Source organism: Scleropages formosus, chromosome 23 (assembly GCF_900964775.1).
Source record: "Scleropages formosus chromosome 23, fSclFor1.1, whole genome shotgun sequence".
NCBI lineage: Eukaryota > Metazoa > Chordata > Actinopteri > Osteoglossiformes > Osteoglossidae > Scleropages > Scleropages formosus.
Window position 1 is genome coordinate 10,426,824 of NC_041828.1, and position 24,893 is coordinate 10,451,716.

Genomic DNA, 24,893 nt, shown 5'->3' on the forward strand with positions numbered 1-24,893 from the left:
GGAACGGGGGCAGTTTATCAGCGCAACGGCTTTGGCGGATCGGACGATCGCAGAGCAGAAGAACAAGAGGACCGGCTGTGACGTGTGAAACGCACACTGAGGAGCGTCACGCTTTTTATTCACATCTACATTTTCATTTTCACAACGGGAAACAGGCGCCTCTTTCCGAATGGTTACAGTATCGACGCCTATGCACGCAAAGCACTTGGAAATTAATTAGTTACAATCAAATTAATCAATATACTCAAAAAGATAATGCATGATGAACGTGGACTGCACTGCTTCATTTTAATTTAACTACTCTCATCGATTACCATTACCAATGGCAAATCATGCATTTGAAATCATCCCAGGTTCAATCATGAGACGTACAGTTCTGGATGATAATATATAACGTGCAGCAACTATTTAATCAAACTGCACAACATCATCATCGTGTCATGCAAATGAACTAGCCCGTCGCGATCGCCTACTACTGTAACGCGTGTTCGGCGCAACAACTTCGGAGACTTTCGGTCCCCCCCAGCATCCGCACTTGTTTTTCTCTGCATCGCCAGAACTTCTTGCTGATGAGAGGATAAGAGATTTGACACGGGAGAAACCATCGTGGCCTCAGGTGCAGCGAGAGCCCAAACTGACGTAGGAGCGCGGGCTCGCGTGACGCTCCCGTCGAAACGTCTTCTTCTTTTGTGGTGGTGTTTCCATCATCAGGCGCTGTCCCGCGCCGTCTTTCACCTTTGCCCATGCAGATGGTGACTGACCGGGGACGAAGCCGTTCTGGGAGGGGGGGGGATCATCCGCGTTTCGATTCAGGACATTTGTGCGCCATTGAAGGTAATCCCTGCTGGAATAATGGACGCGGCTCACTCATGTGCAAACGTAACATGCAGTCTCACCTTCAGCTGCTTTTCCCCCTTTATGATGATCTCTTATCTGAAACACTGATAATGCTGCGAAGGTAGGCATCGCTGCTATTATTTCGATCCCGTCTTACTCTTAGTTAGGGCATGACGGTCCACAATGTCTTCTTAGATCTCATTTATAATGGATGCATGCTGCTCTCTGAGGTATTATAATCATGATGGAATAACTTTCCTTCCGAAATGCTCGCGCGAAATGCCTCAAACGCGCCTTTGAAAACAGTGCTGCTGTAAAAGTAGCGAGTTGGTGTAACGGCGGCGCTTATCCTTTATTAGGCTGTGCGCTTGAGCTCGTTGCAGTTCCAAAGTAAGGGGTGAAATGGATAAAACACTCGGGAGAAACGCGCTGTTTATTATTATTGTGCGTCCTCATAGCTCCACGGTGTTGAATTTTGAACACGCGAAGGAAGGACTGGGCTGCGGCTTTTCTGGTCTATTTTGGGAAGTTGTGGGTTGTGACCGTTTCGCAGACGCGAAATCAACTTAACGTCGCAGCTGGGAATCTCCTTGGCAAATAAAGCTGACACCTCATTTATTCTTTGCGAGTGTTTATTACAATTGCATATGTGCTGTAAATGCAGGCAGAGCGACTGAATAAGCCTGGGAGACAAGTGAAGTGGGCTGATGGATTGCTGCTCCGGCTTACTTGTTTATGAGCCGACAAAGGGGCGTTCGGGCGTGTTTCTTTAATATTTTTACTTTGAAATTCTTAGCAGTCGAACTTAAAAATAAATAAATAAATAAATAAATAATCACAAGGTTTATGTATCACGTTCTGCAGCATTTCTTCCAGCAACGCAAATGGCAGTTGTGGAGATTGCTTGCACATCCTGTTAGAAGTGTTTTCATGAATTCCTCTTTCATGGTACTTCAAGAGCTAAAATGTTGCAATGCTTTTGGCGTGCTTGCATTTTACTGATCTTGACTTTTATTTCTTTCTCGAATGGCGCAGAGTGAAATGACTAACGTATTTGGTGTGACTTTTAAACCTAGATTGGCGTTGTTCTGGAAAAAGCAACTTCTACATAAAGGGGAAAAAAAAAAAAAAAAAAAACTTCTTGTAACACACCCGTGCTTTTAATACACCCGAAAACAGTAATAGTTAAAACTGAAAAGGACATTTCACATGTCGATTACTTAAAGGGCTTCAATAATGGTTTATATTTTATCACTAGAAGTTTCATTTTAAATGCAAAAAAATATATGCTGCCTGCCAAAACCTCAATTTCCTGAAATGAATACTGAGCTCATTCATTGTCGGTGATACGAGAAAAGACAGTTGACTTTTCATGCACACGTCAGGGAAGCGATTTGCTGGCTTGTAAGTTGAACGCAAGACGCGTTTGGATTTCCAGTCTGAATGTTTTAGTGCGTTTGCGACGGACGGTTCTTATTAGTACCTGCGTACAGTTTCCTGGGGGTCAAGTCACGTGTGACATGTCATGTGCGCAGCATCCTTTATTGTTGGGGTGAGCGAATGCATTTGATGTAAAGCTTTATAATGCTCGTGAGGGGTTACAGATCCATGAAAGAGCCTTCAAAGTCCACTTCGTCCATGAACACAATAGCAGTCGAAATAATTGTCTCGGCAACCCCCAACACACACGCACACAGACCCAAACTAAGGAATATATGCAGTGGAGGATATGGACAGCAATGGGCCTAATGTTGTTGTTGTTGTTATTATTATTATTATTATCATCATCAATAATAAGAATGAATCAGTACAGAATTGCTCCGCGTGTCCGAGAGCTTCGCTCCCACCAGCCACCAGGGTTCTAGACACAATACCCATATTCAATTCAGTGGGAGGACTGTTTCTACTGACGGAGAGTAACGGAATTGCTTTTCATAACCCACTTCCACAGTGGGAGGCCAACGAACGACGCCGGTACTCACTTTTTTTTTCAATAGTAATTGAGGCTCTCGAAACCAGGCCATTCGACACGGCACGCGCTCCCCTTCTCAACGCGCAAACGCGTACGTGCGTGGGCTGCGCGGAATTTGAAAAGCAACTTTTAAGCACTTGTCTTACTTTGAACATCACGGGGCCACTGTAGTATATATACGGTGGAGATGTGTTTCGGCTGGTGGAGTTGCTACTGTAGCTAGTGGCGTTACGCCCCCACGAAGAGACGAAACTCTTCCGTTTGCACCTGAAAGCGATAGCCGAGCTGTTCGAACGCAATTACGGCCTGTGGGCGGGGCTTGGACTCCTTTCCTTTCTTTGGAGCGACTTTGTTCGCGGTGACGTCACGCGCACGGGCAGGGTGCGTTCGCTCCGCGGAGCGAGACACCTACCGCCGCGAGCCGCAGGGGGAGACCCTCACTTCTACGGCGGGCGGCGCTGGGGGCCACTGGCGCGCCGCTGGAATTCTGTTCACGGCGCGCGCGCGCGCGCAAGGGCGGGCGGAACTTTGAGGAGGAGGAAAATGTGACAGGGACAGTAGTTCTAATAAACGGAAGCGATTTCACCGGCTAGTGGATGGTGGCAGTGCCCGACGCTTTGTGAATTTGGTCTTTTTTTTTTTTTTGTTTTTTTCCCCCCCGATCATCTCTCTCATTCCCCGGAGTCTCTGTGGATGTAACTAAACTGGAGGGATGTATATGTAACTGCGCTCATCTTGCGTTGTGTGCCACCTCTAAGGCAGAAATCCTGCGAGGAAATAACACTTTAGCACGCCGCGAACTTTTTTTTGGACGACGACTGCGCTGACAGATTTCATTTTCTCGTGCTGAACTTTTTTTTTTTTTTTTTTTTTTTTTCCCCACAAGAGTCCCTGAAACGCTCGGATGCTGTTCAGCGAAGACTACACTTCGCGTGAGTTCATTTAACGGAAAACTGCAGTTTATTCATAGCAGCAGCGTAAGTATAATACGCCCTTCTCTTAAATAACTATGTGGGCATGATGATGGTAGATTGAACGAAGAGCAGACGGGGAAAGCACGTTGACGCTTATATATGATAATGATATCGATGCTGTAAATTAAGTGTGCGGAGTTTCTGTTCTGTTTCAGAAACGCGTAACTTATTACCTGACACAGTCGACGTGCGCCGAACTCGATTACGTACAATTTTGAGACACAAACATGCGTGATGCAAAGCGTTCTCCGTTCCTGAAATTTGCATGTGGTTCAACTGAAAGATAGCGAGGCGGATGGATGTTGTCACAAGAGGAGCCCGAGTGATTCCCAATGAGAGGAGCTTGCGCTCCGCTCGCGGCCGCAACAGGTTGACCTCCCATGCGGGACCCCCCCCCCCTCCTGCTTGCTGAGGCTGGACGGCTCTACATCACCAGTCTCTCACATTTATTCATTTCTCTAAAGCCACTTACCCTTTTTCACCCATTGGTACCTGGCTCAAGGGTACTACAGCTGAGACTTGAACCTGCAACCTTTGGGTCTAAGGCAGCAGCGCTAACTACTGCCCCACATCAAAGTCTTTCTTGGGCCCCAAATCCCTTTAAGACATCGATGAAAGCTAAGGACCCGCTCCTGGAAAAATATCCAAATACATTTTTAAATATCGGACCGAATTTATTGTACTGCAGTTGATTACCTTTACAGTACATTTACATTTATTCATTTAGCAGAAGCGTTTGTCCAAAGCGACGTACATCTCAGCAAAAGTACAATTTCGTGCAAACATGATTAGAGAAAGAGGCATGGCTGCAGACATGTGATTCTTAAGTAAACCTAGTTTGTTACCTTCCACTTGATGCACCGATGTTCATCGCTCAAGTAGGTGCATAAAACACAAGATAGATGAATCCTGATAACCTCCTTCCATTTTTTTTTATTAATATAAGATACACAAACAATCACACACAGTAGAATTGTGATCTTGTCAGTCAGTGCCTGGTAGCATTCTGTCACATTTTAAACTTTTCTTTAATTAGACTGTGTTGTTTAGTTGGACTGTCTTATTGTTATTCTGAGTCACCTCGGTGAATGAGGTGTGTGGGCTGGTAACACTGCATAGAGTTCATTGGAAGTTGCTTTGGAGAAAAGCATTGCTTAAATAAATAAATAAATGCAAATGTTGCAATAAGATAAAGCATTTCATTGGTGAGGGCGCAGCGGTGCAGCAGGTTTGGCCTGTGCCTGCTCTCTGGTGGGTCTGGGGTTTGAGTCCTGCTTGGGGTGCCTTCCGACAGACTGGTGTCCCATCCTGGGTGTGTTCCCTCCCCCTCCAGCCTTACGGCCTGTGTTGCCGGGTTAAGCTCAGGCTCATCGGGACCAGTGGTTTTAGTGTGTGTGTGTGTGTGTGTGTGTGTGTGTGTGTGTGTGTGTGTGTGTGTGTGTGTGTGTGTGATTTCTTTGTTCGGTTACTGATGTTTAACATAAAAGGGTCTCACTGAGGGTGGTGTGGTGGGTTTCTCCTGTGCCTGCTCTCTGGTGTGTCCAGGGTTCAAGTCCTGCTTGGGGTGCCTTGTGATGGTCTGGTATCCCATCCTGGGAATATCCCCCTCCCCCTTTAGCCTTGCACCCTGTGTTGCTGGGTTAGGCTTTGGTTCACCACAACCCTGCTTGGGAGGAGTGGTTTCAGACAGCGTGTCAATGTCACCGATTCAGTCTGCTTACTAGTTTAATAAACAGCCTGCCCTTAAAATTGGGGAACTTCTTGCACTGATTTCAGAATTCCATTTTTTCAATGTTGTGGCTCCATGTGGCAACATGTGGAGCACTTTGGAGCAAATGCGAGATCGCAGATTGTATAGCACCGGGTGGATCTGATGCCCCAGATTCAGACCTCAACTCTGCTTTATCTGTGGCATCTCAATTGACAAAAGACCCATGCTGTTGTTGCTCTGCTGCTTCTGAGAATGGGCTCATCAGCATTTATATTCACACTGGGTAAAATGCCTCTTTTTCTGGGCGTTTAAAAAAAAGCTTACTGCAAACACAAACACTGTGCGCTCTCTCATTAGCAGGTGTGTATCATATACACTGCTTCAGTATACTTAGTACTACCGCGTGAGCAGGAAACCAGGAAGGCAAACAACAACGTTAATTAAAAGAAAACAGAGTGGTTCAGTATTAGAGCTACATTTTAAACTCTAGTACCATACTGGGTTCAGGCGTAAGTTTAAGTGAGAGATGTTACGGTTTTTAGGGGTTACAGACCACGGCTATAGTTTCAGTAATGCTCCTTCACTGCGATTTCATGCTGTCATTTAGCTGCTGATCACACACTTTTATCCGATGCAGCTGAAGTCTGCCAAGCTTGCAGGTACACACAGCATTAGCAGAAGTCAACTTCCTTAATCACTAAGCTGCCTACTGCAGTATCACCACTTCCTGTGTAATTTGTCCTTAGAAATTAGGGTGGAGGATGTCAGCGGTGGACGTGTGTCCTGTAACCCGTCGGTAGCCTCAGCTCGCTCATTCGTCGGCCTTTCTATGTCAAAGGCTTTCCGAACAAAATTTCCTATTGAAGTTTTTGCCCCCCCCCCCTTTTTTTTGTGGGAGTTAATTGGAAGTATCGTTCTCGCTGAGAATATTCGGATGCATGTTTGCGACCTTCCCAAACAAAGGAGACAAAGCTGCCATTGTAACGGATCGGCAACAGATTACTGAAATGCCTCTTTTACGGACTCAATGGACTTTCAGTTCCTTCGTCTGGCCTCGCAAAATGTCAGCTTTTGCATCTCAAATATTTTCAAATATTCATTCTCATGTTGCTCTCACAAGGGTTTATTAGGACACGATTTGCTGGTTTTCATTGTGTGTCGCTTTATCCATTGCCCGGTTCTGTTGCGTCCTTCATAGTTTGTGGCCTGTTTCAATTGGAACAGATTTGATGAGGTAGATTTTAATCACTGTTTGAATTTGATGGGGCAAGAGGATAGATGTGGTATTATTTTCGAGAGAAAAATGCCCGATGGGTGATCCCATTGTAAAAGTACACGATTAGGGTAGGGATGTGAGGTACACCCTGGCATCTCCAATGCAAAAAAAAAAAAAAAAAAAAAAACTGGAATCAATGAAAAGGACAGCGTCTTCCTAATGGAAGTTGTGAAGGGCATCGTTTATTTGTATGCTAAAAGTCTTGAATTCTTTCCACTTGTCAGAAGGGCTAGACACCATGCCTTAGAGATGATATGCTCGCCTAGCATGTGGTACCTAATCCTGCTATTAGGGTAATCTTCTTTATATTGCGATCGATATAGAGCATGCATGGCAGCTATCGAGAAAAATAGCGAGCAAGAATTAGGGCAAAAGAAAACTAATTTAATAATCATTGGGATTAAGGAAGTGGGGGGGGGTGGGCTTTGAGAGAGGGATTTAGCGCGCAGTGCTGCGATTGGTGTGTACAAGTTGGTGGTCTTAAATGGGGGTCGGCTTGCCGCTCTTTTCAGGGTCGATTAGGGATTAAAGAGTGTATTTCCCTAATTTTAGCACAGACCGCTGCACTGGCAGATCGTCTCCATCCTCATTTAGTGCTTGCGTTTATCTGTCGTATTTCTAGTAATTGTCTTAATTCCTAGTTCTTCATAAGGTCCGTTTCCGAAAATATTCGCGCGCATTGGAGTGTAGCAGGAGGCCAGATGCATTGAGAGTATTGGTGCATAAACTGGAGTGTAAGCAAATCTATTATTCACGCAGCTGGTGTACTAATGAATCATAACTGGCAGTGCCTGGTGTCAGAACTTTGCAGAACTTTCAGCGCACTTTGGTTTTTTGCCAGCACTCTCAGCTTTGTATTCACACGTGGAGAAATTGAAGCGGCGCTCTGCAAACCGCAGCCGCCGTCTCTTTCGTCGGCAGGGCAACTGGGCAATGTGGCAAAAAGGCTATAAGATCAGGCACAACCGCGCGGTCCGTCTTCCCGGCAGGCCTGTGAGTCACTCGACTTTCCCCTTTCGCAACGTGAGTCGTGAACTAAATAAGCGAAACCTCCACCAGCGTGACTGAGGCCCTCTGAATGAATAGGTGGCTGTTAATTAATGGGCCGAGAGTGTAAACCCCTCCACCCCACCACCGTGCTGGGCCACCCTTGGTACTTGTGGTGTGCGAAAGCCTGGTGAACCAGAGATGTTGCTCACCTGGCACCACTCACACCCCTGTATTGTGACCGGGGTAGGCGGCCTGTCGGGCACCGATCTGAAAGAACGAGGACCGAACGCCGGTAAGGTCCACGTGTGTTCTCGTCGAGTCCAGATTGTGTTTCCCACCACCGCGAGAATGAGCGATAGAATTGTGCTAAAATCTGTGGGATGACTGGTAAACGCGGCGATCTCGTACCGTGGCTGCAAAACTCTCGCACGGAAAAAACGTTGCCATTAAAGGTGTGGATCTGTGCACATGTTGACTGTAAATATTTACAAGATACAAGGCAGAAGCGGTTCCATGACATGAGATTTGGTAAAGAGTCTAACTCTGCCGCATTAGTGTTGTTTTATTTGTATTGCATTTGGAGGTACTTTGGTCATTATTACAATTTCTCATTACAAATTATCATACATTATTCAATAATTGTATAAAAATCAAAGATATGGCAGCGCTCCATTCCATTTCTGGAAGTTTCCATTCATTTAGGTTATTATACATTCTGAATATGAAGACCATGGAGAATATTGGTGGTCTTCGTAGCTCGGGTTGATGGCAACCGAACACCTCAACATTCTGAATACGTTTGCAGTAAGAGTTCGACCAAGAGTTCAACCAAGAGGACCATCATTGGAGCCCATGTGACTTAAATATTTGCCCTCTTCCTTAAGTTGTGACAATTAGTACAAGAGTTTTGTTGTTCCCGAAAGTAAAATATGATTAAAATTGACAGTTATTTACACCACTGTTGCAATTATGTCAAAAAAGGTTCCTTCTTGGAAATGCTAAGCTGACTCAGAAGAAATGTAACTCGATGTGCTACTTTTTAATACTCACTTATTATCCAGAAACTGTACAATTGCTGTTCAGTTGGAACATGTTCCACTCCCTTTCCTGTCACCCACAGTGTGTTCAGTCTTCTTTTTAGTTGGCTGAAAAATCATATTCCTGTTGACAGTTTTACCACTCGTTTACCCAGATGTACTGTTGCGTTTACTTTCGTGTAACAGAAATTGTGGCTTTTCCTCAGTGCTCTTCCAGTGGAAGTCCTTGGGATCGTTTGTAATTTAAATCAGAAATTATTCACCGTGTAGTCAGAGATGTACGCGCACTTTTGAGTGAGATTGTGATCTGCGGCGCGCTGCATGAAAAGCGCATTATTTGTGCAAATCCACTCCTACTGGTCGCATAACATGGCACTGTATTACTTGTATGGCACTCTGTTACAGCCCTGTGTGCGTTTCTAAAAAGAGCGATAGAAAACGGAGCGAGTCAGAGGCACTATTGACCAGCGGAGCTGTTTGTCAGCCCCAGATGTCAGTAATGCATGGAATTGATCTCTCTGTCCTCTGCATGGCTTGCTAATCATATCTGATTGAAAGGAGTGTTTCTATAAGTACATCACGTACCCCAAACACGTGAGAGTGCAGAGACTCCTGAAACGCTCTCCTTTGGGTTGGCGTCCGCAATGACATGTTTTCTTAATGCAATTAGTCTTCCTATTAAATCACTTGGAGATGAAAAGTAACTACAGATTTACAAAACCGCGATTTATTTTATAACGTTACAACTAGTAATTGTGACATGGGCAGCACAGCGAATAGCGCTGCTGCCTCACGGCGCCTGGGTGGTGCGAGAGGACGTGGGCTCGATCCCCGCTCAGTCTGTGTGGGGTCTGTATGCTGTCTCCGTGGGTTTCCTCCGGGTGCTCTGGTTTCCTCCCACAGTCCAAAGACATGCTGTTCAGGTTCACCCAAAGTATGAGTGACACAGAGAGAGTGTGTTCCACTGCTATATGGGTGAGTGACCCAGTGTAAGTCACCGTGGTGAATAAGGTGTGTGGCCTGGTAACACTACATAGAGTTCATTGGAAGTCGCTTTGGAGAAAAGCACCAGCTAAATAAATAACTGTAGTGTTATTATTATTTAGCTGGTGCTTTTCTCCAAAGCCACTTCTAATGTTGTTGTTGTTGTTGTTATATAGTGAAACTATTACAGTTATTTTCCCTTGATTTACCTTTTTATGTCGCTATACAGGAATTATGAGCATGCAAGTGAATGTCACGGTGTACCTGTGTAACACAGCTCATTGTATCCTTTAAGATGGAACACAGCCTGAAGGCCATGAAACACAATGAATGAGGGCTGCCATCTGTAAAAATGCTGTTTCATACAGTACAGCTCCAATGGAGAGGCACGAGGAGGTATCAGAGTGTACCTTTGTGTGCTTTCAGTGTGCCAGCAGCTAGTGTGTGTATGTGCCAGCAGGCTTGCACAAAGAGCCTCTGACAGTAGACCCTCTCTTCTCTTTTATGAATGCATAAGTCATAATAGAAGATCTGTGTTTTACGTGGGCTCAATCCCCCGGCTCGCGCTGCCGTTTCTCTCGCTCCGTGCTGCGCCCTGTCCCCGCCCTGCCGCGTGCCCCGTCCCCGTCGCGTCCCCACGCCCCTCCCCTTCCCGAATGTCTCGTCCATTTTTGATGAGCTTGGCGTGCGGGACTGCTGGGCTCACATTGCAGATCGCCACCAGGCACACGGGATCATAAAGCCTCAGCCACGGTGACGTCGTGAGTCGAGCGGGCCTGTTCCAAATCAAAATCAATCCCACCCCCCCAGAAAAAAAAAAAAAAAAAAGCGTTGTACTTGACACCTGTGCTTATTGCCCGTGTGACAGGAAGTCCCTGCTCTGCTGTCAGATGGATTTCCTGTTAGACAGAGGTGTGTCCAGGAGAGTGCAGATGCGCAGATGCTGGCGATAAAGCAGTATGACCTTGAGGAGATCCCAGTTTTGCTGGCTTTGCACGCCTCCTTTCTAAACTCCGCCACCAACGTGGAGCAGAGTAATTAAACTCTCTTGCTGAGCGCGGTGCTGCACAGCTGGGGGTGCATGTCGTAATTAGATTAGCACTTCTGCAGTTGTGGCAGATCCTGCTTTTCAGTAGATTCTTTGGGAGGCCGGCCCTGTCATTTGAGGTTCACGCCATTAGGCCCATTGATTAAAATACTCGTACTCGGTCTACTGAAAAATCGTGATTGTCTGCAAGGTACAAGTATATTTAAATCTGTAGTCCTCTACCCTCGCCACTTTTTATAGTGCCCACATGTTATTTTACTCACGTTTCAAGTCAGTTATTACTGAATGTAAGTAGTCCTAAGGCATGGTCGTGGCGGTCCAGAGCAGGGTCCACCCAGGGTGACGCCGGTTTCGCTTGGGGAAAATGCGCCTGAGTGGAGGATGCATGTTGGCCTGTGAAACAAGGACCCGTCTTTATGGACACTGCATGTCATATTTTAATCGGCAGACATATAGTTAACGTAGCTAATGGATTTAATTGAAGTTTCTTATTGTTACCTGAGAGCCAAAAAGGAGGCGCAAATTAAAGTAGCCCCATTAAAATCATCTGTGCTCTTTGTCTTCTACCATTGCGATAATTCCCAAACCAAAGTGGTAGGTAAACTGAATGTATTATTTATTTCCTTTTATGTAATACTGTCTTTCTTTTAATTATTTATCACGTCCAGAGTACAGAATTAACTGAAACAAAAAGCTGGGTTAATATCCTTATGTCATTTGTGAAAGCTTGGTGACTTTTTGTCTGAATTATTCATGAAAGAAAATCGTAAATATCTTTAGGCAATATTGAATCTTTTTCCAGCTAATGCGTTTATTGGACCCGGAGAGCCGGGCCACATGCGGGACTGTTTGGCGCTGCGGAGAGGCATGCAGCTCAACTCAACTTGCCAAAGTCATGTAAAAGGAAGGAAGAGGGGAGTGAGGCTTTTTCTGGGGTCCATCTACAGTTTGCCACCTTCTCCACCTCAAAATGAGGGAAAGTGGCCATTGTTTTCCATAGTACTCTGCATACCGACGGCTTCTCTCTGATTACTACGAAATTTCAGGGTTTGATTTTAGACCCCGAAACACACACGTATTGTAGTGCAGGAGCCGTGGGTTTCGAAAACCCGACATTCCCCGAAGGGACGTCCCCATCTGAAGGGTTAACTGTGGTTTCCAGCCCCTTTGAAGTCTGTGGTCCGGCAGTGGGGGTTGTACAGTAAAAACACAGACAGGCGCCCCCTCGCCTGGCTCCTCCCTTACCAGATCGGTCCCAGATCGCAGGCCCCCCGTGTCTTTTCACTTCCCCGGCTCCCACATTGTGGCCACATGGAGGAGGAGAAGCGACGTCCAGGCTGATCCGCAGTAGTAATAAAAGCAGAGGCTGGAGGCAGATCCCTCTGCTCACCTCCCTTATGCAGAGTTAGGTTTCCCGGTGTAAGGTTACCAGGGAGACCCGCTCCTTTCAGGTTTGACGTTAGCCACCTCTGATTTTGCCTCTCTGGGAGGCCTCCGGTATTAACGCGTAATCTCGTTTTTGGTGTAACATTAACACATCACGTGGCTCACTTTTCGCCGTAACGGGACGTATAGATAGCGGATTCTGGCCTTTTCTCGCCTCCTTTCTCTTGTTAGGGATTTCCTCCCGGGATTTCCTGTAGGTCCATGTGTCCAAATGATGCTTTTTTTTTTTAGTCTGATGATTTTGGAAGGCGCCCACTGGCCAGTACCCGTCAAGCTCACCAATCAGAAGACAGCCAAGTATTAAAACTTAGATTAAAAGGTTTAGATTTCTCCATTTGGCTTTCTTTTTTTTTTTTTTCGTGGGGACAGCCCAAGCTGTGTTGTATAGTGTGGTATAGACAGATGAACTTTATTGATCAGACAACTGTGCAAGGTCTGATTCTGCCGTTCCCTCACAAGGTCAGCGTTGTCCGCTCGATGTGGGGTTGGGGGGGTGGCGCTGTGCTGCTCACCTGACACTTAACGCTGCAGTCAACCTGCACTCAGGACTCATTCATCCTTCGCTGCTCTTAACAGCAGACCTTCCTGCAGTCACTCTCACATACTTCAGTTTAAACATGCGGCGTTTCCCTCAGTAGCGTTAACTGGCGTTCAGCCGAGACCTTAGTCCAAGGCGAAGTGCAAGGTCACGCACTCATTCAGCTGACGCGACACACACAGCGTGCAGTTTTGATTCACCAGATCACCAAACATACGTGTCTTTGCACTGTGGGAGGAATCCCATGTGAGCATGGAGAGGACATGCAAACTCCTCACAGACCGGGCTCGATTTGAACCCACAACCGCAGTGTTTTACACCTTCTTTAATATTATGAATAATAATAATAAAAAAAAACCTCAGAGTATTCCAAATAAGCTCTCTCCCGTTTGTTTTTTGGGTTTTCAAACGGTACAAAATGCTCTGTTTTTTACCCACTAATATTCCTTGATTGTTTCACAGCAAGTGCCGCTCAGTATTCTTCCCTTTTTATTCGGGTGGCATGTTATAAATAATAATAATAATAATAATAAAAAAAAAACCACATCATTTGAAGTGATACTTTCAGGGACTCCCCCTCCAGTGAGGGACCTCGCACAGGGCATTACCTCCGTTTCATGACCAAGAGCGCTGTCAGCTCACCGCAGTGCAGAGACACCGTCAGAGGCGACCTGCCCGCGATAATCTAATCCCTGTCCACAGCGCTTTATTTAGAGAGAAAGCTAATGCTGTCAGATTACACCTGGGCCACGTTCCAACGCAACCAATCAATGCGGAGCACGGCGGTCGACAAAACAAATATTGAATGCGTCTGGTTATGAATGCATAAATGAGTGGTGCGCGGCACCTCAGGTGACGCTTAATTGGAGATGGCGGGGCGTTGTCTCGGACGGTCACGCAGCTACCCGAACAGAGCGCTTCCGCTGGTCTGGGCCCGATGAGGGAGGATGGGGTTCCCTTCCTGCTCGGCCGTGCGGCGGGTTACCCCGAGCGACCTTCGCTTGCGGCAAGGCTTGATCTGCCTGGCTGGGAGGGGTATTGCTGAAACACGCTCCTGTCTCCGTGTTTGGAGGACACGCAGCGGTGTCACAGGCTGAGTGGCTCCTTGCCCTTATGTAAGCATCCCGCATCCAAACTGCGTCGCGGTCCTTACATAAGGGCTTTCGGCCGCTTCCCGCCTTCATCATCGCCACTCTAAATATTTACCTCTAGCAATATTTTATTTATTTATTTATTTTTTTTTGCTGAATACGTACCAGAGCTCATTGGCATGCTTCGTACTTAAAACTGGTAGGGAAAGTGGTCATAAATCACAGTGACTGCACAAACATGCCATATTTATGGTGAACATCTATTCGTTTTTTCCTTCTTTCCAATATGGGAAAGTCTTGCTGCCTAGATGGCTCTTTGTTTTCCTCATAATGTGTGTAAAAAGACAAATAATCCATTCAGCACTTAGCAAAATTCTAAAAGGACTAATCCTTGCTTATTTGTTGTGTAACAGGGTTAAGGGTTTAGTGCCGGGGTTCACTCTGGGAGCGAAGGGCAACTTGTACTCCCATCGCCATTCGTGATGCGCACTTTGCGCCAAGGCCTCCGGCTTAAAAGAGCGAGAGGGGGTTCGGGCGACAGCAGCGCAAACCGTACCGTCAGCTGATCGGCCGCCGCAGAAGGAGAAAATCCCGGACGAGAGGACCGACTCGTTCCTCTCCGCGTTGTTGTTTTCCCGGCTGAGCCGGCGCCACCTTCATCTTTGTCAGCGGTTCTGTCAAAGGTTACGGCGTGACTGAACATTAATTACCCAAAAGCCTTGTTATTCACCATCCTTTACCTGATGTGCGTGATGGATAGCCATGTGTCTCTGCCGGCGTGTGTATGGTAATTTACTGATTCTGGAAGCAGGTGAGCCGCACTTCGTACTGACATCCCGAGATCACGAAGGACGAATCCCGGGTGACGTCTAAAATTAGAGGCATGCGGAACAGCGGAGGCCTAAGGTGCACGTGGCCACGGGGAAGGGAGTAATTAGTCATTGCTGAACTTTCTACGGTCTAGGCGCATTCCGGCTTGAGCGCCGTTAAAAGAATACATGGTTAAATCCTGGTATTGCCAAATTATGTGTTAATTTCACAGATGTATTTCTCCAGAATAGCTTATGATTTGAACACTAAGCTACTCACAATGAGCCATTTTTCCCTCCATCGATTCAGGGTGAGAATCTTGGTTGAGGGTACTTCACTGAGAATTGGGGTTTGAACCCGAGCCCTTTCGCTGCAAGGCGATAGCTCCAAGCGCTATGCTTCCCTGCCGCCTCCCAAAGCCCTGCACCCGTCAGTGCCGGGAAACAGCACGTGAAGAATATGACATGCACACACACACTGTCTACAACCACCTCGTCCTGAGCGGGGTCGCGGTGAGCCGGAGCCTAACCCGGCAACACAGGGCGCAAGGCTGGAGGAGGCACACCCAGGACGGGACACCAGTCCATCGCAAGGGACCCCAAGCGGGACTCGAACCCGGCCAAACCCGCTGCGCCACCACACCCCCCCCCCCTCCCCCCGTGAAGAATTTCTAAAGTTTAAGTTTTTCGTTCTCTAGCTGGCGTGTTCTTTAATCTCAAAAAGCAGAGCAAGGCCAACGCGACGGCGCGTTTTATTCCGAAAAGGCACACCGAACACATGCTTGTTGAAAAGTTGTAAGCGCGCTCGCTTTGTACGGCACGGCCGTGCGTGTGTGGGTTCGCCGGAGCCGGAGCCTCCGCGCCTCAATGTGAATGCACGTCTATCTGACCCTTGGGCTGAATATGAAAAGCAGTTGTGAGCAGTCCTTTGCTGCGAAGACAAAAAGCATTGTTTGCCACAGAAAAGGGAGGCATCACAGCGGTGGCGGTTATTTTCCTCTTCACGTCGCAAGGTACCTGGGTCTGGGCATGTCGGCAAAGCAGAGACAATTTGCACAAAGACTGTTTTAATTAGGATTCCAGAAAGCTTTCAGGGAAGGAAATAACGCTGCTGGTGAGCGTCAAAGCTATTTTAAAGGTATTTTCTGTACTCATGAATGCGGTTGTGTAAGACTTGGGCAAGAATGGGACGGAAAATAGGGTTTTTGCTTTTGAGAATGACATTTTAAAATGACACATCTCTTAATCGCTTTGCCATTGTTGGCTTGCGGCTGCCGTAACAATTGCTGTCTTTAGCAGCCTGCAATATATCTGGTTTTCCGCACGAAGCTGTCTGATGTCCGTTAGGGGGATGGAGCTTCCCATTAAGTGTTACTTGTGCCATTTGGTGCACGTTGCTCAGCCAGGCCCTACGTCTGTTTACCTGCGGCAGCATCTTGCAGCATCTCTGCAGCAGGCCGGCAGGGTTAGGCAGGTAGGGATGGATACGTGTATTGCAGAGGTATATAGAACCGCTCAAAAGTATTTTTCCATATCACGTTTCTTTTTTTCTCTTCTTTTAAAGACCGAACCTTTCCCTTCTATGAAAGCAAAACAATGCAGATAAACCTTTAAGATTTTATCATAACAGCAGTTGTTTTACCCCACTTTGCATTGTCAGCTTGCTTGTTTGTTCGTTGCTGCTAAAACCAAAATTAATCTGGATCAAAAGTCCAAAGGTGGGTGTAAGACGACTGAGGAACACTTTTTGGGGGGGGGGAACTGCATAAGAAAAACATTTCTGAGCAACATTATATAAGATAACCGGTAAGATAATGTTCTTTTTCATGAAAACAAAACCTTATCTTATATACCCAGAGCATTGCCGAGAGTGTAAGTGTTCTTCCGCTTGGTGAAATATATATTTCTTTCACGGGTAATGTTTTCCTTCAGTCCCTTATAATAATCTATAACACTGTGTTTTGGGAAAAACATTTTTCCCCCCTACCATTAGTTTTCATCAGACCTAATACTGAATTAAGGATGGTCTGAAACAGCCCATTGTATAGTCCCACAGTGGTAGGGTAAATGGCATTCAAGTCTGTCCAGAGCCATCTTACCGAACAAAGCCGTATTTACCAGGCCCTCAGCTGTGACCTCAGTCGTGTCCCATACCCGTCGTCCGGAGCGCGGCATGCTGCTGGGACTCGACGGCAAAAAGGGTGTGCTTTGTGAGAGCGTGAGCAGGGGAGCGAGGAGAACATCGGTGATTTGACATACGAGCGTGGACGCCTGCTGGGGACCGTCCAGCAGACACGTCTGGAGGGCGGAGCCTAGCAGTGCCATCGGATTAAAAAACAGACCTTTTGCGTGTTGAATTTAATCCCTGGATCCTGCGCCAAGGCTCTCTTTGTTTGTGCGCCGTTGTGCTCCATCACCTGGACATTGTGTCTCCAGATGACTCTAAATGACCACCAGCATTAATGTGTGATGTGAAATCTCAGCTCCCTACTCAATATACTGTATGGGGAATAAAGGGTGAAATATTCTAAGGGCTCATATGTTACACTGCGACACGTCTTCCAACATAAGTTTTGTCTGGTTTTTGTTAAAGACCCCCCCCCCCAAAAAAAAAAATCTTAATACTTACATTCATAAAACAAAAACAGTAGTGTTCGACACATTTCGTTCTCACAAACATAAACTCAGCTGTAATGGGTGGATTGCCAGCTCTCACTTTGTCGTCCAACAAGTCACATTTCCCCGAGTCCAAAATTAATACCAGATGCCTGTTTAACTTATTTTGCCCATTTTTGTCACGTTTCGGTAGCTTGAAAAGATTTCCCTTGGGAAAAATTGTTTCTTAAAAAAATTACTGGAAACATTTATACATTAAATAATACAATTTATAATACATTTCCCAGTGCTGCAGCAGTAAGGAATGGAGCCCCGAGGAGCTGTATGATTGCTTTCCGGGAGATACGCGTTCTCGACGTACATTTATATTTTGCGTTCAGTCTTCGGAAACGCGCGCTGACGGATTTTTTTCATCTTCTCCGTCCGACTGAATGGGTTCTGTGTTCTGTGGTGCGTGTTTGACACACTGCCCTGGCTACAGCTGTTCTGAGGTCAGAGTAACAAGTTGTTGTCTGCCATGCGCTGCGCTGATGTAACACGCAGGCTTTAACTCTGCAGCTAAATAAAGGAATTTTACAGGCACCGACAGTCACGTACACCTACGCGGACACAGCGATGACTGTGCAAAACACACACGCGCGCGCGCGCAGCCATACTTACAGAAAGAGAGCGCGAGGCACGCTCAGCTGGAGCGGTTGCTTAGCGAGAGGTGTCGCGCTCATGTGACCTGGGCACCAGTGTGCGTTTGCCATCTGCGCGTTGAGCGGCTCAGGCCCCTGTTATACACGGGTTTGCTGAGCTTGTCAGGACATCTGGCCGAATAACGGCCGGACAGCTGACTGGACGCAGTGGCGCTCCGAACAAAGGCGGCGGGACCGAAAAAGAGGCCAGAAGAGCTGGGTATCACCTTCCCGGGGTCCGTGCGAGATGTGCGTGCCGAGCCTTTCCTCTCGCCGCACGCTGTGCTTGCTGCTTACCTGTGCCCCCCCCCGCGGCTCTTCTTTAACAGTCGTCCAGCCTTCCGCTGTCCCTCGACAGCTGACTCCTCGATCACCTGCGGGCACATTAAGCAGGAGCTGCGAATTTCCCCGTAAAATGGGCAGGGCCGGATTCATAATTAGGCAGAGCGGGGAACCGGCCTAGGGATGCCAAGATTTGGGGGCGGCAAATGTTGCGGCTAAAATCGAAAAAGAAACTGTGATCGTATAGAAAATATTAAGAAGAATAAAATAACTTCCTAAAAATAAAGCAGCAATTTTATTAGAAAATTGGAGATCTCACACCTTATATATATTACATGTTGTATGAAAGGGTAAATGATTGTAAGCATGTAATAACTGTCACCTTAACATTGTGAGTCGCTTTGGAGAAAAGCGTCAGCTAAATGAATAAATGTAAATGTAAAAATCGTTGCCGCTCCGTGTCATTGAAATGTAACAAGTGTGTAGTTTTCGTTTTCTATGAAACAAACTGTCAGTCTGTGAACTTCAGTCACGAAAATGATTTTAGTCAGTATTTTAAGATACGTTTGTGCTCTCTGTATATGGAATGTTCATATAGTGTAATATATCTAGCAATAGCATTATTATGCATTTTATTTGCATAATTACATGAAATAAATGTTATATATTCAAAATATATCTTCCCTTCTTTGTGATCTGCATGTATTGATATCTGAAATATTTTTTTTATGTGTGTATTTACAAGTTTTACATATTTTTCTCAGAAAACATACTTGTTTTAATATATTTATTTATGTGCGTGTACCTTTATTAATTGCCAGATAGAAGTCTAAGGGGTGCAGGACTGATTGTCGCCCAGGGTGGTGCCAGAAATCGTAGCGCCGGCCTTGGAAATGAGACCGAGTTGGTCTGCGAAGTAGGAATCTGTCCTTCACACGGTCACGCGAGAGCGGCTGGGGGCCCAGGTCCGAGAGATCTTCCGCCTTCCCAGCACGCGGTGCGTCAGCGGGGCAGATGCGGCGTTCGCGGATCCAGGGTGGCGCGGGCGGGGGCTGCCGGCTCGAACCCGTGTCTGTGCGCTTTTGCCGGACCGCCGAGCGCCGGTTACAGAGCAGCGGCAGCTCGGCTCGCCGCGCATCCCATCCCCTCTCGATCGGCCCTCGTTTCTGTTCTAAAAATAATCCTCAAGGGGTGAAGCACGTTTGGACATATGTTCAATATGCCAGCGTAGCCAGCATTCCCGAAAAGAAGGTGGTTTGAGGCTGATGTACCATGGGAAACCCAGTAACAACAGCTTGTGCGAAGACACGAGTGGAAAAATGTTAGCCGAAGTGCAAGTAACAAACCCCCTTTAGCTTTGGCCCATTTTGCAAGCGGTGTTTGTTCATTCCTTGGGATGACTGGCTTTTGGAGACATGAAGTTCTTAATTTGCTCTCAGGATTTTCAAGATTAATCAGATAAAATGCAGTAATCCTTCCAGCGTGAAAACAATGCAGCTATAGTACACCGCGCTGTGAATTTTTACTCTAGTGGTAACTCAAGACTTGAGAGAGCAGAAACAGGAACAGTTTCCTGTGCAAAATCATACGTCTCTCTCTCTTTTTTTTTTTTTTTTTTTTTTGTCTGCGGAGGGCTCGGCCTGCTGTTAGCTTTGGGATGGACGCTGCTTGCTGAAGATTAACCGCTAAGACACTCAAAGCTGACATGACAGATATTTGGTCGCGTCTCGGCGAGCCTCTATCAGTTTCTTTAAAGCGTTTTCCTCTCTTCGTCGCCGCGTGCGAAGCTCTGCGTGAGCTGCGTTAGCTGCGCAGGCGCAGTTTTCGCGCTCGCGTGACGGACGACTGAACACAATTTCGTCAAATGCCAAACTCGTCACGTGATGCTGTTAAGCCAAGTAAGCCAGTTAAAGCGTTATCGTTCTCACGTCCTCGCAGCAGGTGGCGCAGTGGTTAGTGCCGTCACATGATTTGGGTCCGAGTCCCATTCCTGCCATAGGACCCTTGATCATTACCATGCTTATAGATGGGTAAATATTCTTGAGTTTCCAAGCATTCAAGCCTAACATTATCAAAAAGGACAACAGCAACATGTAATAAATGCAGTGTTATATTGGCTATATTCTGATGAGGATTGGGCTATGTCAGGGTGTATTTATTTTAACTTGGTCAAAGAAATACTAAAAATCTTTCCTTCATTGATTCTTTCATTAGCGGTAAGTGTCGGTGGCAGTGCTCCGGAGCCCCGAAGAAAGGCATCTGCTGACTAATGGATAATTGTCATAATATTATGTACAAGACCACATGACTTGGCACGTCTAGGAGCATTATGTATGGAAATGGGAAAAGAAAAAAAAAAGAAAATCATTCAGGATGCCGAATCCGAGGAAGTTGCCGCACAAAATCAGCAGTTACGTGAACTCTGCGGAAGTTCACGCGATCGCTGCGTTTCCAGATCGGCTCAGAGCTGCTTCGACTCCGCTCGAGTTCATTCCCCCGCCGCTAACGCTGTATGACGCGCGTGTGGCGGCTGCGCTCGTTTGCCACGCGGAATCGTGTTCGAGGAGCCGTGGCGCGAGCGCAAACAGCGGCGCGGAGGGGCTGCCGGAGGTCGGAAAGCTGCGTGAGAAAAACGTAGGAGGCTGCTGGGGTCACAAGTGTCCTGTTGCATGTGGAGTTTGCACTGCGACTGGATTTTCAGAAAGGAAAGAAGAAAGTTGGTTATTTTAAGGGTGTGGGTGTTGTTGTCGTCCCCCCACCCCACCCCACCCCACCCCCATGGCGCTGATTGTCTCACAGCTGTCGACTCCATTTTGGCTTGGAGGGCTCTTGTACCTCATTCACATGTAATCAATGGGCGGACAAAGAGGAAGCGGGGCCATTCACTGTCTGTCAGCGGTGCTGCGGGCCCCACGGGGACAGGCGGACCCCGGGGGGGGGCGAGCTCGGTCTGATCCTGCTCCTGCCCCGGCCCAGCTTACCCAGGCGTCACGGCCCCCGCTCGCCAGCACATTGTACCTGGATCCGGCTTGTGTTACGCTCGGCTCTCGGCGTCCGGCTGCGGGCGTTGATTCTTATAGCTACTGTTGACTCTGTTTTCAAAATCTTTTAGATGAAACACCGCCATCTGTAATAATAATAAAAAAAAAAACTGAGTGTATGCTGTTATGTAGGGAAGCTGAATATACTGTAATAGCTACAGTATGTCTTTATTATAGAGTTTTACAGGGCTGTACAGTTACCCAGTGGGGGAAAAGGTGTGTATACACACACACACACTTACATAAATTGATATGTGTATATTTATGCATGCATAGCTCTGCCGCGCATATCATATGTACATACATAATATACAAATGTACATATATAGGGGTGTGTGAGACAGCCGATAGCATAGTGGTTAGAGCTACTACCTTTGAAGCCACAGGTTTGAGCCTCACCTCTGGCTGTAGTTCCCTTGAGCAAAGTACTTGCCTTAAATGGCTCCAGTAAAATTACCCAGCTGTTTAAATGGGTGAATAATTGTAACCTTAACATTGTAAGCTCCTTTGGAGAAAAGGTCGGCTAAATATGCACACACCTACAGTAGGAAGTGTGTGTGTATATATATATATATATATATATATATATATATATATATATATATATATATACACACTTACATTATATATTTGTCTGTGTAGTAGCAGTCATTTTTGACAATGTTGTGTAAGTAGCCAATACCTGACGAAATTGAAAGCCCATTTATATCCGCGCTTTGCCGTAACAACAGCTCCGCAGACAAGGACTGCCGCCGCGTATGTTTCTAGCGAGTGACGTGTTTTGACCCGTAAGAGAAGTAATTTTTGTTCTCGTTTCCTTGTTTTGCGACCTCTTCCTCCCCGAGCCTGTTCCCGATCTCCGCGGCTCGTTCGTTTCCGGCGCGCGGGCGACAGTCGCCGCGGACAGCCGGCCTGCGGTTTGCTTCTGCTTCGACCTTAATTACGCTCTCGAGCGCGGAGCTTCCCTTGTTGAGTCGGCGCAGCACGCGGCCGCTCCCTCCAAAATCTAATCTGACAGCGGCGGGCCGGACACCTGCCGTCGCACCCCTCCTCCTCGCCCGCCGATCCGTTTGAGGGAACGAGCGAGCGAGTTCGCGACTTTAGGGCGCTCGGCCTCTCGAGCGGACGGCCCGCGCGGCCCGGCTTTCTCTTTGTGCGCCGCTGCCCAGACGTCTCCCGGCAGGGCCCTTGGCTGGGCCCGCGCTCCCTCCGCGACAAGGGGCGCCCCCGACCCCCGCTGTCCCATTGAGGTGCGGACATGAGGTGTTGTGACAGCTCCGGGGCGGCCCTTCGGGACTCGTGCGGCGAGGAGCCTCGGACCCCGCTGGGGCGCGCGATGCGGAGAACGTCCTCGCTGCCAGCCTTTGGTCGCAGCCAGCTGGTCGGCTTTGGACACTTACAGCTTCACGCCTTCTAACACTGATCGTTACATCTCTGTTTATTTCTCATGTTCTGCCACCGCTTGTCTGTGTTGTTGAAAAACAGCACGCTTGGTGTGTGGATGACGGAGCTGCGTGGCTTACGCTGGAAAACTCAACGTCTGATGTGCGTCGTAAGCCTCGCGAACTTTGCACCGTTTCTGTTGAGTATTGTACGTTTTTGCTCTCGTGTCGCATTTATTTGCATCTTTATTTCCTCTATATTCTGGTTCTGGCTCTCTTCTGTTCAGTTGTTAATAAAATAAAAAAAAAAAAAGAGAACAACGAAGTGTGTCGGCTAAATGCAAAAGGAACACAACTAAGATAAGTAGATAAAAAAAGTTTAGTCTAATATACAGTATGTATATGTATGACAGGGCCTAATATATGTATATGTGTATGTATATAGGGGGTGTGGGTTGGACCGGGTCCTGTTCTGTGGTGGGTCTGGGGTTCGAGTCCCGCTTCGGGTGCCTTGCGGCGGACTGGCATCCCGTCCTGGGTGTGTCCCCTCCCCCTTACGCCCTGTGTTGCTGGGTTAGGCTCCGGTTCCCCGTGACCCCGTATGGGACAAGCGGTTCTGAAAATGTGTGTGTGTGTGTGTGTGTGTGTGTGTGTGTATGTATATATGTGTATATGTACTGTGTGTATATATATATATATATGTGTGTGTAGGTATAGATATATATATGTGTGTGTGTGTGTGTATACACTGTATATATTTGGGCAGGGCACAGTGGGTTTGATCGGGTCCTGCTCTCTGGTGGGTCTGGGGTTCGAGTCCTGGTTGGGGTACCTTGTGATGGACTGGCATCCCATCCTGGGTGTGTCTCTTCCCCCTCCAGCCTTGTGTCCTGTGTTGCTAGGTTAGGCTCCAGCTTGCCGTGACCCCACTCGGGAGAAGTGGTTTCACTCAGTGTGTGTGTGTGTGTGTGTGTGTGTGTATATATATATATATATATATATATATATATATATGTATGTATGTATAAGCTGTGTTCAACATTAAACTTTTGCTCGAGTTTCTTTAGTTGGACACCACTTCTGAAGAATACTTTCCAACCACTGACATGAAGACAGGAAACATGCTGTTTACGCAAACCTCCTTTATTCTTATTTTAACCTACATCCTGGATGTTCCTGGATTTTTCCCAATCCTCACTGCTCGCTGGTGCCCCATGCTGATTGTTTCACAAAGCTCACACTTTATTTAGTCAGCAACTCCTGTTTTTTTTTTTTTTTTTTTTTTTTTATACGCAGGATTAAACGGCAGCGGTTTAATGAGTAATTGTGGAACTCGAGGGCAAACCTTAATGTTTCATCAGAGGCAAGAAACAAGTGGGTGATTATTGACAGTCACGTTGCAATGTGTAAATTCCGTGAGTAATTCGATAACGCTGTCCCTCTTTTTTGGGCTCGTAAAATAATTGATATGGGAAGGAAAAAGTGGTTGTTGATGCAAGGTGTCATTTACAGAGCCCTCCAAAATGGCACTATACAGTGAAGTGACATTCTGAAGTTTAATAAGAAAATAGTACACATGTTCAACGGTGTAAGAAATCCTTCTTATCTCGCTCTTACACATGTGCTGCAGTGCAATTCCCGGCAGCGGGTCACCTTTGTAAACAGGATGCTTCTCTGAAGCTCCCCTGACATCAGCTGCTCAATTTGAAAAATGTTGTGGTCTTGTTTGACGGAGCCCCGAGATCGACTGACGGTGGGAATTTGGGTCAGCGGCGTCGAGGTAAGCTGTCGGGGAAGGACCACGTCTAGAAAAAAAAAGCCCCTCCGTTGTGGCAGCGCAGCCGAAAACAAGCCGTAGTGCAGTTGGAAGAGGGCGGGATGTGTGTGCTGCGATAAAGGCCCAGCGTGCCACAGAGATACGAGAAGTTTCCAGAGTCAAGCACTGCAATTAGGGCTGTTCTGGCTTTTTATCTTTATCTCCGTGCGAAAACGTGCTCGTCCTTTCTTTTCTCAAGCCCGAATAAGACGCGTCGTCGCTACGAGTGCGGAGCACCGTGCGGACGTTTAACAGTGAGTTTGTCGTCGTCGTTTGCATCCCGGGCTCGTGAATCACCGAAGAAATAGGCGTAGAGCAGCGAGTGCTGTGATTCACTTAATCTCCCTCCTCGTGTGTGATTGA

General features: G+C 47.0%; 1 protein-coding gene across 4 annotated transcripts in view; it reads left to right on the forward strand.

Annotated features, from left to right (window-relative positions):
• Positions 1–357: 357 nt before the first annotated feature.
• znf516 (zinc finger protein 516) overlaps positions 358–24,893 on the forward strand; it is a 43,091-nt gene continuing 18,555 nt past the window's right edge. For 2 of the 4 annotated variants that reach the window (XM_018750286.2, XM_029248187.1), the window contains exon 1: positions 358–958. The gene's annotated coding sequence lies outside the window, so the exon portion shown is untranslated. Of the gene's footprint in view, positions 959–24,438; positions 24,495–24,893 lie in introns of those variants that run through there. The other 2 variants (XM_018750287.2, XM_029248186.1) reach the window with 2 other exon arrangements.